The 16,185-nt window shown below is 43.0% G+C and overlaps 1 long non-coding RNA gene across 8 annotated transcripts; it reads left to right on the top strand.

Moving 5' to 3' along the window:
* Positions 1-5,668: 5,668 nt before the first annotated feature.
* On the top strand, positions 5,669-14,916 carry LOC128746713 (uncharacterized). 8 transcript variants are annotated; one of them, XR_008412576.1, is made up of 13 exons: positions 5,669-5,877; positions 11,016-11,147; positions 11,249-11,387; positions 11,654-11,758; positions 12,028-12,569; positions 12,739-12,933; positions 13,049-13,227; positions 13,303-13,382; positions 13,451-13,593; positions 13,667-13,759; positions 13,844-13,986; positions 14,294-14,473; positions 14,549-14,916. It is a non-coding gene; the product is annotated as an uncharacterized LOC128746713 (long non-coding RNA). The 8 variants fall into 8 exon arrangements; XR_008412577.1 differs by lacking the exon at positions 5,669-5,877 and adding an exon at positions 6,066-6,977; XR_008412581.1 differs by lacking the exon at positions 5,669-5,877 and having other exon boundaries at positions 7,525-11,147; positions 12,028-12,111; positions 12,199-12,569.
* The last annotated feature ends 1,269 nt before the right edge of the window (positions 14,917-16,185 follow it).

Genomic DNA, 16,185 nt, shown 5'->3' with positions numbered 1-16,185 from the left:
GCCATGTTGGAGCTCCTCTTTGTCAACACCCCCATAGGCTGTGACTGGAGTGAGATGGAAAACCTCAGAAAGGCTCGTCGTGCGTGGTGTGCGGACGAGTCAGGGAACTGTTATACCGAGTCACCTCATATGAGAATGTGACGTATTTAAACATTTTGATGAGTGTGTGTGTGAGAGAGAGAGAGAGAAAGAGCTTTTTCAGGGAACGTTCTGAAAACTGTGTGGGTTGGCATCAATAAACATGTTCTGATAAAAGTCTTCCACGGCAATACAATGCAAATGAACAGTCATTTAGGCTGCACTTTTTCTTTTTTAATCCACAGTTTGGCCTCCAAGGTCCTGCTTCAGCTTCGCTAACCACAAGCTCCTCCTCTCTTCCTACAAGTACTGGCATTGTTCTCCTTGGTTTGTCATCACTTTTGGAAGTGGATAAAATTCCAAATCCTTCTCACGATGGGAACGATTCGTACAATCCAAAACACCAGCGTAATTCACCACTTTACAAGGAAACGCTGCAGCATGGCCTTCGCTACCGCTCTGTGCTGAGCAGTGAGGATCTCCAACATGGCGGCTGCCAGGTTTGATGACGCGCCGTGAAAACCCTCCATATTTTTTCATGAAAACACACCAGTGTTTTGTGATACTCTTTCTTTGATTTTTTGCTTTGTTTTGTCTCCGTCGTTTCACTGGTGTTATACTTCATATTATATGAATTTATGGCTTTCTATGTTCATGTTCATTTTATTTTATTTTTGTGGAAAAAAAAAAAAAGCTCTCACGCTAACTGACCTCGGTCATGTAGAATGGTTAAAGTCGCTGCTCTGATTGGTTCACTGTAAACCGTCGCTGACCAATAACGTTGAAGGCTGGCAGCTGATGAACCAATCACGAAACACCTGCTGGAGGTTGTGAAAACCAGCCCAAATGTAATGAATCCGCAGAGCGCGGTGTTGTCCAGCCGTGCGTGTTCTACAGAGGCGGGCCTGAGCGGAAGACCACCCAACCTGGCAACCCTGCCTGTCACTGCTGTCACTGCCCTCTTTGCTTCTTCATCCCGTTTTGCTTCCAGGGCTCCGTTTTATGACGTCGTTTCCTGTCCACATGCGCATAATTTATGAAGTGATGCTAACTGATGAGTTAGCATCACTTGCCTACGTCACTGCACCCACGTGGACTTCATGGAATCATGGAGAGAAGCAGGTTGTGCTCCACATCTGCCGCCAAAGATGAAGAATGTTGAGGACCTCAAGCCTTTCAGGGAGTTTCTCTTGACCGGCGTCTTTGACTCCAGCTGGTCAAAGATTGACAAACAAGATTTGCTGCTCGCAGCTTTATATTGAAAGGTATGAAAAATCAACTCACTTGACAGGAAACAGCAACATTGGCCGTCATTTTAGTCAGTAATCGTATTTCTAATGACCTTTTATGTTCTATAACATACAGTGCAAAAATAAATTGAGGCATATTATTCTTATATTAATGACGTGTTAATTCCAGTTCATAACTGTATTTAATACAAAAAAACAGGCGGGGGCGCTGGTGAGCACCTGATGGAGTAGGTCGTATTTTTTGTGGCTCCTCCACGCTGACTTATATAAACTGTTGAAAACGATTTCCATCATCACCTCGACGACAGAAAACGCTTTGAAGAGGCTGACAATATGACAAAAAGCAAGAAAAAGTCACAGAAGGTTGCAGCAACTCGCTCTGAAAGCGAAGACGAGGGTCAACCGACCGAGCTAACTAGCGTTAGCTCGCCTAGCTCGTGGAGTCACGAGGGAACACCTGAGGCTTCAGGCCCTCCTTCGCTCGTACTGGAGCCTATCAAGCGCATGGAACACTCCATGGACGGAAGGCTCGATGACCTGGAGGCCTCTCTCGAAGGTATGAAAACTGCCTGAGCAGCGAACACGTCTCGCATTGTAAGCCTGGAAGCGACACGAGAGGAGCATGACGGGCGCGTCACGGAGTTGGAGAAGTGCTGTGAACAGTTGACCCAACAGAACAGGATTCTAAGTGCCAAACTGTGTGACTTGGAGGGACGTTCACGGCGGCAAAACATCAAGATAATTGGTCTCCCAGAGAAGATTGAGAAAGGCGCGCCTCCTTCGTTTGTTGCGGATTTCCTCCCGAAACTACTGCGGTGGAGCGGAGCACTTTCCCGACGGAATTAAAGTGGACCGTGCACACCGTGTTGGAGCGCCGTCTAACAGACCACGAATGATGATCGCCAAAATCCACCACGACTCAGTAAAGGAGAGGATGATCCAGGTTGTCCGGACCAGAGGAGCGCTTGACCACGAGGGGAAGAAGATGAAGAAGATTTCGCCGCTGATGTGATGAAGGATCGGAAGGAGTTTGACAACGTGAGGCAGAAGCTGCGCCAGGCTGGTGTGCCAAACGGATCTTTATTCCCTGCTCGCCTCATCTTGACGCAAGGCGGTGAGACCAAAGTATTCAACTCGCCTCGCGATGCAGAGATTTATGTTGATCAACACATCCATACTGCTGGTGCTGCAACGGACTAAACTGAAACGACGTGGTAGCGTGTCTTTTCTACACCTTTTCTTTGCACAACTTTTGCACTTTTTTGTTTGTTGTTTAAGTTTACCGTCATGAGCAAACTTGGTGTTGTGTGTGTATCGGTGTGTGTGAGGGTGCGTGTGTGTATACATGAATGTTGATAGTAACCACAAAAAGAAGTAACATTTATTTTTAACATTGTTTAAGGCAGTAAGGTTTTTAGCCGATGCTAGTACTCATTATAAGGTGATTTAATCTTTTAGTTTTTTTCTTCAGTTATTTTATATTTTGATGGAAATGTCAGTGTGGTGTTGGGCCTTTGTCTCATGTGCAGCTCTTTTTCGGATCGTTCACCAGAGCCATGTTAGGGTCCATGACCCAGCATGTCCATCCTGATGGGGGTTTCACCTGTCTCAGTTCTCTAGGGGGCAGGGGACCAGGGGATTTGGGGTACAGTTGAGTTTTTCTTGTGTTCTTTTTTTGTTGCACTCCATTGAATTCTTGTGCAGTGAGATCCAATAAGTTGAATAATTGACAACAGGGTTGGTTCTAGTAATGTCATTGGTAAAAACATGAATATATGTTCTTGATTTTGGTTTGAAGAAAGCACAATACAATTGGCGTTTGAACCCTAATCTACTCAAGAAGGAAGAGTTTTTAGACATCTGTGCAAAGCAGATCAATGATTCTATTAAGCTGAACGACAAGGGGGATGTTTCTGATTCAACATTGTGGGAAGCTTTTCAAGTGGTTATTGGAGGGACTGTGATATCTGATGAAGCCATGAAAACAAAGCAAAGAAGAGCCAGGTGAGTTGAAATTGATCAAGAAATGACAAAAGCTGAGATACAATATAGAGAAAATCCATCTACAGCAACACTCAAAACTATTGTCAAGCTAAGGCATGAATATAACACTATTCTTACTGATCAGGTTCACACGATGCTTTTAAAAATCAAACATAAACACTTTGAATTGGGGGACAAACCCACATCTTTACTTGCTCGGCAGTTGAGAGGAAGGCAAGCCAGTAGAGCAATACTTCAACTTTCATCACCTGAGGGCACCATCATCACTGACCATCAGGAGATCAATGATTGTTTGAAGAGATTCTACTCAGATCTATACACCTCCCAAAACATAGTCACTGAAACAGAAATAAGTTCAATTCCTCTTCCACAATTACAAGATGAGGCACGGGAGAAACTCACTGCTGAAATATCATTACAGGAGGTCCTGAACGCAATAAAAGAATTTCCAAATGGCAAGTCAAGTGGGCCGGATGGGTATTGTGTTGAGTTTTAGAAAGCATATGCAGAGGAGGTGGCTCCCTTGTTGCTCAGAATGTTTCAAGAATCAATGAAAAACAAAAGATTACCACGTCCTTTATATGATGCCAATATATCCTTGCTGCTAAAAAAAGACAAAGTTGAAACTGATCCTTCATCATATCGACCAATTTCGCTTTTAAATTGTGATCTCAAAATATTTACGAAGATTTTAGCTACCGTATTTTCCGGACTACAGAGCGCACCGGAATATTAGCTGCACCCACCAAATCTAAGAAGGAAAATGGATTTTGTTCATACATAAGCCGCACCGCTCTATAAGCCGCGGGTGCACCGTTGCTGTCTGCGCCACAGAAAATGCATGAGGATCACTTCTAGCGATCCTCTAGTACTAGTTTTGAAAACGGGGTCCAGTGTCGAGACTGACTCATGAAACAATCTTGCCAATGTTCTGAACTCCAGTCATGAACTCCTCACATCTTATTTACATTTAAAGTGTTCAGAAAGCGCTGTTTTCACCCTCCAGTAGATCGTCTCTGTTAGCAGAGCTGCGGACACGCGGGCGAAAACAGCGCAATTTGAGCGCTTTAAAGGTAAATAAAACGCCCGTAATGTCATCGGTTTGATGTGACGAAGCTCAATATTTTTGCCAGCACAGAGCGTGCTCATTAGACTGTAAACACTCGGGATGCTCCGAGAGACAGGAAGAGCACTCAGCTGAAGCAGCTGTCTTCAACCTCTTTCATGAAAGTTCTCACTCTGGACGGTGGCAAAAGTTTCAGATTCAGGTGCTGGACCGCGAACGCTGCATCTGACACACACAAGACTGCAGCGGATTCGGCCGCGGTTGATTCCGTCTTAAAACGACACCTGAGAAAGGCTGCTCATCTGGCGCAGTGAAATTAATGATTATTTCTCGGGCAATATGCTTCGCGTTCTGAACGTCACGCTCAGACCGGCGAGTGTCGCGAGTGACCGCTGGTTCCTGCAGTTTCACTTTCATGAGCACCAGAAAACTCTCTGTGCTCCGTCAAGTGCTGGTGTTTGAAATATCGTATTGAATTCGTGGCGTTGACGCCTTTTAACGTGCATGTGCTGCAGGATGCAAACTTGACACGACAGACTGAAAAAAGCTTCCGCATTAGACACGGCGTTGCCAAGCGAGTGGCGAGTTGGAAGGGAGGAGCGGACGCATCACAAACCGCCAGCGGTGCCTCATCAGAGCGGCTGCTGTCACATGTGACGGGATTTTGTGACCGGCAATGACAGGCAGTGGTGGGCATTCACAGATCACAACCAGTTCAGCCTTTCATAATCGGTGGCCGATTGATTGGAATATCTCTGTAAAAATCAATATATTAGCCGCATCGTTTTATAAGCCGCAGGGTTCAGACCGCGAGAAAAAAGTAGCGGCTTATAGTCCGGAAATTACGGTATATGAATTTACGGCTTTCTATGTTTATGTTCATTTTATTTTATTTTTGTGGAAAAAAAAAAAAAAGCTTTCACGCTAACTGACCTCGGTCATGTAGAATGGTTAAAGTCGCTGCTCTGATTGGTTCACTGTAAACCGTCGCTGACCAATAACGTTGAAGGCTGGCAGCTGATGAACCAATCACGAAACAGCTGCTGGAGGTTGTGAAAACCAGCCCAAATGTAATGAATCCGCAGAGCGTCCAGCCGTGCGTGTTCTACAGAGGCGGGCCTGAGCGGAAGACCACCCAACCTGGCAACCCTGCCTGTCACTGCTGTCACTGCCCTCTTTGCTTCTTCATCCCGTTTTGCTTCCAGGGCTCCGTTTTATGACGTCATTTCCTGTCCGCATGCGCATAATTTATGAAGTGATGCTAACTGATGAGTTAGCATCACTTGCCTACGTCACTGCACCCACGTGGACTTCATGGAATCATGGAGAGAAGCAGGTTGTGCTCCACATCTGCCGCCAAAGATGAAGAATGTTGAGGACCTCAAGCCTTTCAGGGAGTTTCTCTTGACCGGCGTCTTTGACTCCAGCTGGTCAAAGATTGACAAACAAGATTTGCTGCTCGCAGCTTTATATTGAAAGGTATGAAAAATCAACTCACTTGACAGGAAACAGCAACATTGGCCGTCATTTTAGTCAGTAATCGTATTTCTAATGACCTTCTATGTTCTATAACATACATTGCAAAAATAAATTGAGGCATATTATTCTTATATTAATGACGTGTTAATTCCAGTTAATAACTGTATTTAATACAAAAAAAACAGGCGGGGGCGCTGGTGAGCACCTGATGGAGTAGGTCGTATTTTTTGTGGCTCCTCCACGCTGACTTATATAAACTGTTGAAAACTATTTCCATCATCACCTCGACGACAGAAAACGCTTTGAAGAGGCTGACAATATGACAAAAAGCAAGAACAAGTCACAGAAGGTTGCAGCAACTCGCTCTGAAAGCGAAGACGAGGGTCAACCGACCGAGCTAACTAGCGTTAGCTCGCCTAGCTCGTGGAGTCACGAGGGAACACCTGAGGCTTCAGGCCCTCCTTCGCTCGTACTGGAGCCTATCAAGCGCATGGAACACTCCATGGACGGAAGGCTCGATGACCTGGAGGCCTCTCTCGAAGGTATGAAAACTGCCTGAGCAGCGAACACGTCTCGCATTGTAAGCCTGGAAGCGACACGAGAGGAGCATGACGGGCGCGTCACGGAGTTGGAGAAGTGCTGTGAACAGTTGACCCAACAGAACAGGATTCTAAGTGCCAAACTGTGTGACTTGGAGGGACGTTCACGGCGGCAAAACATCAAGATAATTGGTCTCCCAGAGAAGATTGAGAAAGGCGCGCCTCCTTCGTTTGTTGCGGATTTCCTCCCGAAACTACTGCGGTGGAGCGGAGCACTTTCCCGACGGAATTAAAGTGGACCGTGCACACCGTGTTGGAGCGCCGTCTAACAGACCACGAATGATGATCGCCAAAATCCACCACGACTCAGTAAAGGAGAGGATGATCCAGGTTGTCCGGACCAGAGGAGCGCTTGACCACGAGGGGAAGAAGATGAAGAAGATTTCGCCGCTGATGTGATGAAGGATCGGAAGGAGTTTGACAACGTGAGGCAGAAGCTGCGCCAGGCTGCTGTGCCAAACGGATCTTTATTCCCTGCTCGCCTCATCTTGACGCACGGCGGTGAGACCAAAGTATTCAACTTGCCTCGCGATGCAGAGATTTATGTTGATCAACACTTCCATACTGCTGGTGCTGCAACGGACTAAACTGAAACGACGTGGTAGCGTGTCTTTTCTCCACCTTTTCTTTGCACAACTTTTGCACTTTTTTGTTTGTTGTTTAAGTTTACCGTCATGAGCAAACTTGGTGTTGTGTGTGTATCGGTGTGTGTGAGGGTGCGTGTGTGTATACATGAATGTTGATAGGAACCACAAAAAGAAGTAACATTTATTTTTAACATTGTTTAAGGCAGTAAGGTTTTTAGCCGATGCTAGTACTCATTATAAGGTGATTTAATCTTTTAGTTTTTTTCTTCAGGTATTTTAAATTTTGATGGAAATGTCAGTGTGGTGTTGGGCCTTTGTCTCATGTGCAGCTCTTTTTCGGATCGTTCACCAGAGCCATGTTAGGGTCCATGACCCAGCATGTCCATCCTGATGGGGGTTTCACCTGTCTCAGTTCTCTAGGGGGCAGGGGACCAGGGGATTTGGGGTACAGTTGAGTTTCACTTGTGTTCTTTTTTTGTTGCACTCCATTGAATTCTTGTGCAGTGAGATCCAATAAGTTGAATAATTGACAACAGGGGTGGTTCTAGTAATGTCATTGGTAAAAACATGAATATATGTTCTTGGAATGTGAAGGCTCTAAATAACCCTGTTAAAAGGGCCAAGGTGTTCGCTCATCTCCACAGTCTGCACACGGATATAATATTTCTACAAGAGACACATATTGAGCAGACAGCAGTTTTGAAACTGAGATGTGGATGGGTAAGGCAAACGTATCAATCAACATGCTCTGCGAAAGCACGCGGTGTGGCAATATTAATCGGAAGGAATGTTCCCTTCAATCATATATCGACCCAAACAGACCCAAATGGTCGCTTTGTAATCGTGACAGGCACCATTTTGACGTGTGTCATGTGACACTATTGAATATCTATGCTCCCAATTTCGATAACCCTGGGTTTTTTCGGAGCATTTTCAAACGTATTCCTGACATATCCAAAACAACTTTGATTTCAGGGGCTGATTTCAATTGTGTCTTGGATACAACACTGGACAGGTCCTCCACACATTCAAAAAGCCCACTTGACTCCACAATCGTTTTAAATCATTTAAAGAAGTCCATGAATCTGATTGATATCTGGAGGATTCAACATCCCACTCAGAGAGATGATTCTTTTTTTTCCAAAACCTTCACACGGATCGATTATTTTTTTGATTGACTCTAAATTAGCATCTGCTGTCTCCTCATCGAAATATTATAACATACTCATTTCAGATCATAGCCCAGTTATGATAAGCGTCGATTTTGGTTTGAAGAAAGCACAATACAATTGGCGTTTGAACCCTAATCTACTCAAGAATGAAGAGTTTTTAGACATCTGTGCAAAGCAGATCAATGATTCTATTAAGCTGAACGACAAGGGGGATGTTTCTGATTCAACATTGTGGGAAGCTTTTCAAGTGGTTATTGGAGGGACTGTGATATCTGATGAAGCCATGAAAACAAAGCAAAGAAGAGCCAGGTTAGTTGAAATTGATCAAGAAATGACAAAAGCTGAGATACAATATAGAGAAAATCCATCTACAGCAACACTCAAAACTATTGTCAAGCTCAGGCATGAACATACAACCCAGGCTCACAAAAAAACGTACAATGACGACGTTTGTCCACTTAGAGAAAACGTAGTGGTTAGACGGATTTCCCTTAAAAAACGTATCCCAGGTACATTTAATTTCTCAATGGCTTAGTGAAGGGCGTTCCTTTGGACACGTGACTGACAGCTTTCTCCCCTGTCTGAACATAAAACATGGCCGACATCCGTTCTATTTTTGCTCTAAATTGTGAGATTTTAAAACAATTAAATGTTTTTGTTGAGTTTTGATCACATTTCTAGTGACAAATGTACACTTTATTTTCATATTTTCTGCTCGATGTATGTTTATGGCGCTTCGTTTTATCGTTTTGACCCAGGTTCTTTAGTGGTGCTCACTGAAATCGTAGTATTGTGACGTTTGCCCTGCCGCCCATAAATCCACTCCAAATTGTGGGTTTTTTTAAATGACTTTTTATCACATTTCTAGCGACAAATATATCCCACATTGTAATATTATGTGCTTGTTTTATGTAAATAACGCTTATTTTCTTTCGTTTGGACCGAGATAGTTTTGTGATTCCCTGTTAAATCGTAGTATTGTAACGTTTACCCTGCTGGCCATAAATACGCTCCAAATTGCGGATTTTTTAAATAACTTTATTGGCTTTTGATCACATTTCTAGCGACAAATATATCCTACATTATAATATTATGTGCTTGTTTTATGTAAATAAAGCTTATTTTCTTTCGTTTGGGCCGAGATTGATTTGTGATTCCTAATAAAACGTAGTATTCTGACGTTTGGATTGCCGCCCATAAATCCGCTCCAAATTGTGGGTTTTTTAAATAACTTTATTGGCTTTTTATCACATTTCTAGCGACAAATATATCCTACATTATAATATTATGTGCTTGTTTTATGCAAATAACGCTTATTTTCTTTCGTTTGGACCGAAACATGGTGGACATCCGTTCTATTTCACTCTAAATTGTGAGATTTTAAAACAAAAGCTTTTGTTGACTTTTGATCGCATTTCTAGCGACAAATATATTCTATTTTGGGTCGGTTATCTGCTCGCACTGAAAAACGTGCAATAACTACGCTTGTCCACTTGGCATACCGTAATCCTTTGAATACTTTGCCTCAAAAATCGTTTCTCTCGTACACGTCATTTCTCAATGGATTTGTGAATGGCGTGCCTCTGGTCACGTGACTGATAGAGCACAAAGCATGGCGGACACCCGTTCTAGTTTTGCTTTAAATTGTGAGATTTCAAAACAATTAAAAGCTTTTGTTGCGTTTTGATCACATTTCTAGCGACAAATGTACGCCTGACTTTCATTTTTTCCTCTCGTTTCATGAATATGACGCTTCGTTTTTTTCGTTTTGACCCAGATTCTCTCGTCGGTCTCAATTCAATGGTATTATTGATATTTGATTTGTTGAGTTGTAATCACATGTAATGTACCTTTAATTTTTATTATGTCATGAAAATGATATAATATTTACTATCCGACTGGAGAAGGAACTGACGTCACGGACCGAATACGTTATTTATTTATCATTTGTATCGAATACATTTCTACGCCAGATAGTATTATCGGATATTTAAAATCGTGTCAAGTGCATATAAAGTCTTTTGGCAAGAAAGGAAGTTCCGTCATTTATTCGTTTTGCTGACTCATGCTTCGTTCTCCGTCACTGACGTCAGCTGAAACGCAGGCGGACCATTCCAAACCTCCCAAGCCGTAGTTTCTAGTTTTCATTCTGTTTAAATATGTACACGTGATGTGGACGCCGACGTTTCTTCGGAGACGTGAATTTATGCTTTGGATGAATAATTCAATTATACAAACACGTCGGACTTTGACGTCATCAGTGGTCGACAAGAACAAAAACATGGCGGAAAGTCGTTCGGCTTGACTTCGGTAGAAACTCCTCTTCTTTTTTGTTCATCATCCTTTCGTCTATGTAGAGTCTGTCAGTGATTTTGTAGAATTGCAATACTGCGTTCGCTGTTGGTACTGTAGAAGCTTTTTTTGTCCCCCGGGAGTTGCCATAGTTGGCAGGGGGGTGTTATGTTGGACTGCGCGGGTTTTTGGGTCGTGTCAAACGGAGACTGAAGGCACGAGTGAAGTTGTTTTCTTGCTGCACCAACGAACTTGGACCTTATTGACTGCTGTCCCCGCGGATTTACCAAATATAACCCTCGGCTACAATACTGCGCTGACCAAAGACACGAAGCTGAATGATTTTGACGGGAGTTTATTCTATTTCTTAATATTTGAATTTATTTTGTTTGTTTTTTGATAACCTTTCTCCATGTCGATGGTTGTTAATATGGGGGTAACTTATCCGGTTTCCATTTCTTTTCTTTTCTTCTTGCTGATTTGCATAGTCACGTCCACTGTGTTTAAAATCAAGTGGCCACTGATAAATTGGTATTCAGGCTGAACTCACTCAACTGAGGAGCATCATGGATGACGATGATGCCTTATTTCTTGCTGATTTGCTGTTGGAGGAATCGAAGGTAGGCATTTAATGCTCTCATGATCTGTCCTGAGACTTTCTAACAATATGTAATATTGTGTATTAGGTGACGCTAACATTTTCCATGATCTTTATTTTAAGAATACTCAACCTCAAGAATCCTCAGAAGTGTCTGGACCGGACAAATTTTCATTTGTTTGGGTTGAGGAGGACGAGGAAGGGAATCCTATCCCAAAGAGGAGGAGAACAGGGAAGAAGCGGGCAAAGAGTTCATCCTCAGGTGATTTTTGTTCACGAACTTTATGGTCTCTATTGCCTGTCTTTGGCTGACTACATTGGTTATGTATTATTATAGAACTAATGTCAGTCAACTGCTTCAGTATTTGATTGATTTGTCATGGTTGTGGGGCTAACTATTTGACACGACACTGTCCTCGTGAGGACATTTCGCTGAATACAGGACATAATGTTTACATGGTTGAGTAGTCAGTATATTGTTGTGTATATTGTGTAATTTGTTTTGGATGTTTGTTGTTGTTGTTGAAGGTGAGAGACAATGGTCAATTGTCAATTGGGTCAATGAGTCCTCACATATTGCACCCACCCAGTGAATACATCCTACTGCGTGGATCCTCTACTACACTTGGACGGGTGACTATTACAAATGAATACATCAGCAGTAACCGTCAAGCAATCCATTGTTAGAAATGTGCATGTAACCCAGAAGTACCGGTTCTTGACAGTTGGAATGTTGGATTTGACTAGTACCTGCTCTGACTTTCTTCTTAGCCTCAATAGTTTAATGTCGAACTGTCAACAGATCTATGGATTTATTTTCAACATACTACTATTTTCCTGCTTTTTATTATGACGTTTCTAGTCCATTTGTCCATTTAAACAAATCTCCCTACTCTCAACAGTGACTTCTGGGAGCATGCACTCGTTGCCCTGTGCGCCATCTACAAGTGGACATCAGCACGTGACTGAGACCGTTCCAGATATAGGTCGTTTTTAGCAGCAGTTTATTTACCCTCTTCTTTCCATGTTTGTCTTATTGCTGCTACATTTGGTCACCTCACCCTGTTTTCTAGGATCCCTCATTCAAGAGGTGCAGGACCTTTTGGGACCTGCCATAGACCCAGCACCTTCACACTGGAAAGACAGGAAAGCTTCAACTCTCTCTCAAAGTGGACTGTGTTAAGGCCGTATATGGTTCATCAGATGTTACAGTCTGAGAAGCCTATAGAGGGAACTTGTCACCACTGCAGATCCAAGACTGCTGTTGTGAAATGTCAGGATTGTTTGCCTAGACCACTTCACTGTGCAGCCTGTGATGTTTCCATCCACAATTCCATGGTTTTACATCATAGATCATCCATGATAGAGGGATTCTACAGGCCACTGCCACCAACCACTCGCATCAGGGAAGAGAAGGGAGGAAAATTCTCCTTCCATGGAAGAGGTCTGTACTGAGATAATGTATGCCACCAATATTGTGTGTGTATATATACACACACACACAACCTCTTTTAAATTATGTTTGTCTCTGATTGGAATGAATGGTGAGTTCCTTGTGTATGAATTATATTTTCTATTTTCTGTTCTAAAATGTTGTTATGTACATATTTTAGGTCGATACAATGTGTCCCTCCCAACTGTCAGCTGCTCCTGTGGGAAAGCTTTGGATGTCGGTATTAGTGAGCTGATTGAAAGTGGCTACTGGCCAGCTACAGTCCATTTTGAGACGCTGTACACAGTGGATTTGTTGGCGACATACGAAGATCTCAAGATTACTGCACCAGGAATGTCAGGACAAGCTTTCGTTGGTATGCTTGAGCAGCGCACAAAACTCTTTGGTCGGGTTGGTACATCATTGGACTAATTGCCTGCAGAATTGAAAGAGTTTTAGATGTATTTATATGCTTGATTTTCCTTTTACAGTGTGGGAAAATATGTGGCGACGCCATGCAAAAATCATTCCTGGAATGGTCGTACGCAAAATTTGAAGTTGAGAGGCTGTCTGAAGTCGATGAGCTTCGGTGCCCAGCCTGCACACCCTCAATGTTAGCTGTCTCAGTGGATGGGAACCGCAAGCTTTATCGCTTTAAGAGCCATTCAGGGTATGTGTAAGTTGTTTCTACGGCATGCAATACATGGAACCTTGATCAAGGTCACCCCTGCTTTATGTCTTTTAGACCAAACGGCTTTTTCGAAGGTGTCTTTTTGGCCAACGACACAGAGTTTCGTCAACCACATCAGGGCATCAACAGGACATGTAAAGTTTATTTCAATTTCACTGCACGCTTTGCTCTGTCTACATCTGTTTTTCTTCATCTTGAACAGAATCCTGGGAAAGGCAGGTGTGGTGGAAGCGAATGGGTGGCTGCACGAGAGTCCTGAGGAGCTCAAGAAATTGGCTGGAGAGTTGTCTATTCAGGGAGACACTGTTCAGCAAGGGGTGTCTGATGTTCAACAGTGGACTGCAGGTGAATTCCTCAGTGTTTTATGCACAATTCTGACGTAAAATACATTTAAATTCTTTTTTCTATATTCCCTCAGAAGGAGCATGCAGTCAAAATGAACTTGAAAAAACCATTGAAGGACTGTATCTCAGCATGAAGCAGCGGAAATATCAGCTGTGTCGTCAGGCTGGTAAGAACAGAACGAAAGAAAACAAGTTTTTGATAATAATGTGTGGCTGAGCACATATTCTGTATTTTCTGTTTAATATTCTAGATGGCAACAAGAGAAGATTTCAGTGGAAAAGAGATCCTTAGAAGATGCCGTCACAAAATACAATGCTGTTGTGCCGGAAACTGGCAAACTCCCTTCTCCCAACGAGCTCCTGGCTGAGGAAAACTATTCCTGGCCTTGGGAATGTAAGTACATCTAGGATGTGTTCAGTTGTCTTCATATCTATAGGCTATCTTTAATTACATTGTAAAGGCTTTAGATGAAGCAATTACAGGTTTGACCGAGGTTGCTGTGATTGGATCAGACAACTTCCTTTTTACTTTTGAAAACTGAAAGAGACACTCTTCTATATAATTCTGTCCCATGGGAGAAATTGCCTGGTGTCATTAGGAGGAGATTATGCAGTGTAATAGAACCCACCTTTGAAAGTACACAGACACTGCGGGAAGTAGTTCACCACTATTTATAAAAACTGTATATGATGATTTGCAGGTCATGGTGATATGTTAAAGAAAAAAAAGGTCTTCGACAAGGTAATGCTGCTGAACCGCCTGAAGGAAGAGGAGGTCATTGTTGTCCGTGAAGTCAAGCAGCACTGGGAGTACATGAGGAATATGGCTGGAAATATTGAAGAGATTTCCTCCCAGCTTTCAGAAGGGATCACTCAGCAAAGTAAGTACAGTTCTATTTGCTACTTGTGCTGATATACTAGGTTAGTAGTCTAACTTATTGTAATATCACTGTCAGGCGGCACAGAAGCATTGACTGGGAGAGGACGTGAGGGGCTGCTCTGTCTGCTGAAGAGAAGACTGTCAGCAATTCAAGCTCAGCAGGGTGCAGCTCGCTCAACGTACCAACATGTTTTTGGATCGCAAGCCTTGTCTCTCGATGATTCCTCCACTGGTGATGAAGAACCCCATGATAGCAGCTCCTCCACCGAAGATGAAGAACACTAGCATTGTAGCTCCTCTTCTGAACTTTGACCTCCCTCATTAGAAAATGAGGAAAACTGTAGTAATTACCTGGCCTGCAGTATGAATGTGAAATGTTAAAATAAACTGTCCTGCAATTGACTCTTTTTCTGAGTTATGTACTATTACTATTTTGAAGTAGAGGCTGATGCTTTTTATGTAAATTATGAATGATTAATTTGAGATTTGTTGGTAGGGCAGTGAAATACGGCTTTTCATGCAGCCTCAATAAAGTCAATTAACAGGCTGTGTTCACTCACTTCACTGACTTTCTTTTGCCACTAAGATTGTCTGTACAATGCTCATGTATGTTATTCAATCATGTGCAAGTACATATAGGAACACACATGATTGGTAAACCAAAGCAGTACGATGAATGAGACTGCTGTTTTGTTGCAGGAATAATGAGTCAAATGGTATGAGCAGGTGTTGCAATGCATTAGCTTACTTATTTCTGAATGTTATTAGTGTTAGAACTAGGGGTTTCCATGGCCTCTGGCCACCTAAATGGGGAAGGTCATCAGTAAATGCTTCTCATCGAAGTTAGCTTAGAACAGGTAGAAATATCATAACCTGGATTACATCCTGAATACTGCTGACAAAGGCACTAAGAGTGCACGAGTCACAGATCCTACTTTTGAGTTAAAGGAGGAGTTCAATCATTTTAACCCGAGAAGACATCTTATTATTTAACATCTGGATGTGCCACCGTATCTTTCTGACTACGTCTGGACAGGAAGGGAAGTCATCTCATTTATCTCTGAGTTCATGTCTGAATGAAAAGGGCCAACAGGCGTCATGTATTTGTTAGGCATCACTATGTTTGTTGAGCTTGTTTTGATGGGAGGATCTGACAATTGCTGAGATGGGAATTCTCTTCTACTCTCCCCGACTTGGGAAGGCAACTGGGCAAGGGGCAAAAAAACAATTAAACCATTAAACAATGAAAGATCAAAATCAGTGTTGCCAATGTTGTATGGTCTGGAAACAGTGGCACTGAAGAAAAAACAGGAGGCAGAGCTGGAGGGAGCAGAGATGAAGATGCTGAGCTTCTCTCTGGGAGTGAGAGCAGGATGGATAGGATCAGGAAGCTGTAGATCAGAGGGACAGCACATGTGCTCAGGTGTTTAGGAGACAGAGAGGCTGGATGGAGATGGTTTGGACATGTACAGAGGAGAGAGAGAGAGAGCCAGTACATTGGTAGATGAAGATGTTGAGATGTTGGAACTGCCAGGCAGAAGGTGGAGAGGAAGGCCACAGAGGAGAGTGATGGAGGTGGTGAAGGAGGACATGAGGTCTGGAGGTTTGAGAGAAGAGGAAGCAGAGGACAGGGGGAGATGGAGGAGGATGATCCACCACTGAAGGGAGAAACCCAAAGAGAGAGAAGAAGAAGACGTAATCTCATATTGTGTC

This window comes from Synchiropus splendidus, chromosome 1 (assembly GCF_027744825.2).
Source record: "Synchiropus splendidus isolate RoL2022-P1 chromosome 1, RoL_Sspl_1.0, whole genome shotgun sequence".
In the NCBI taxonomy this organism is placed as follows: Eukaryota; Metazoa; Chordata; class Actinopteri; order Syngnathiformes; family Callionymidae; genus Synchiropus; species Synchiropus splendidus.
The sequence above is the reverse complement of the archived record's forward strand: the minus strand, read 5'-3'. Positions and strand labels throughout refer to the sequence as shown.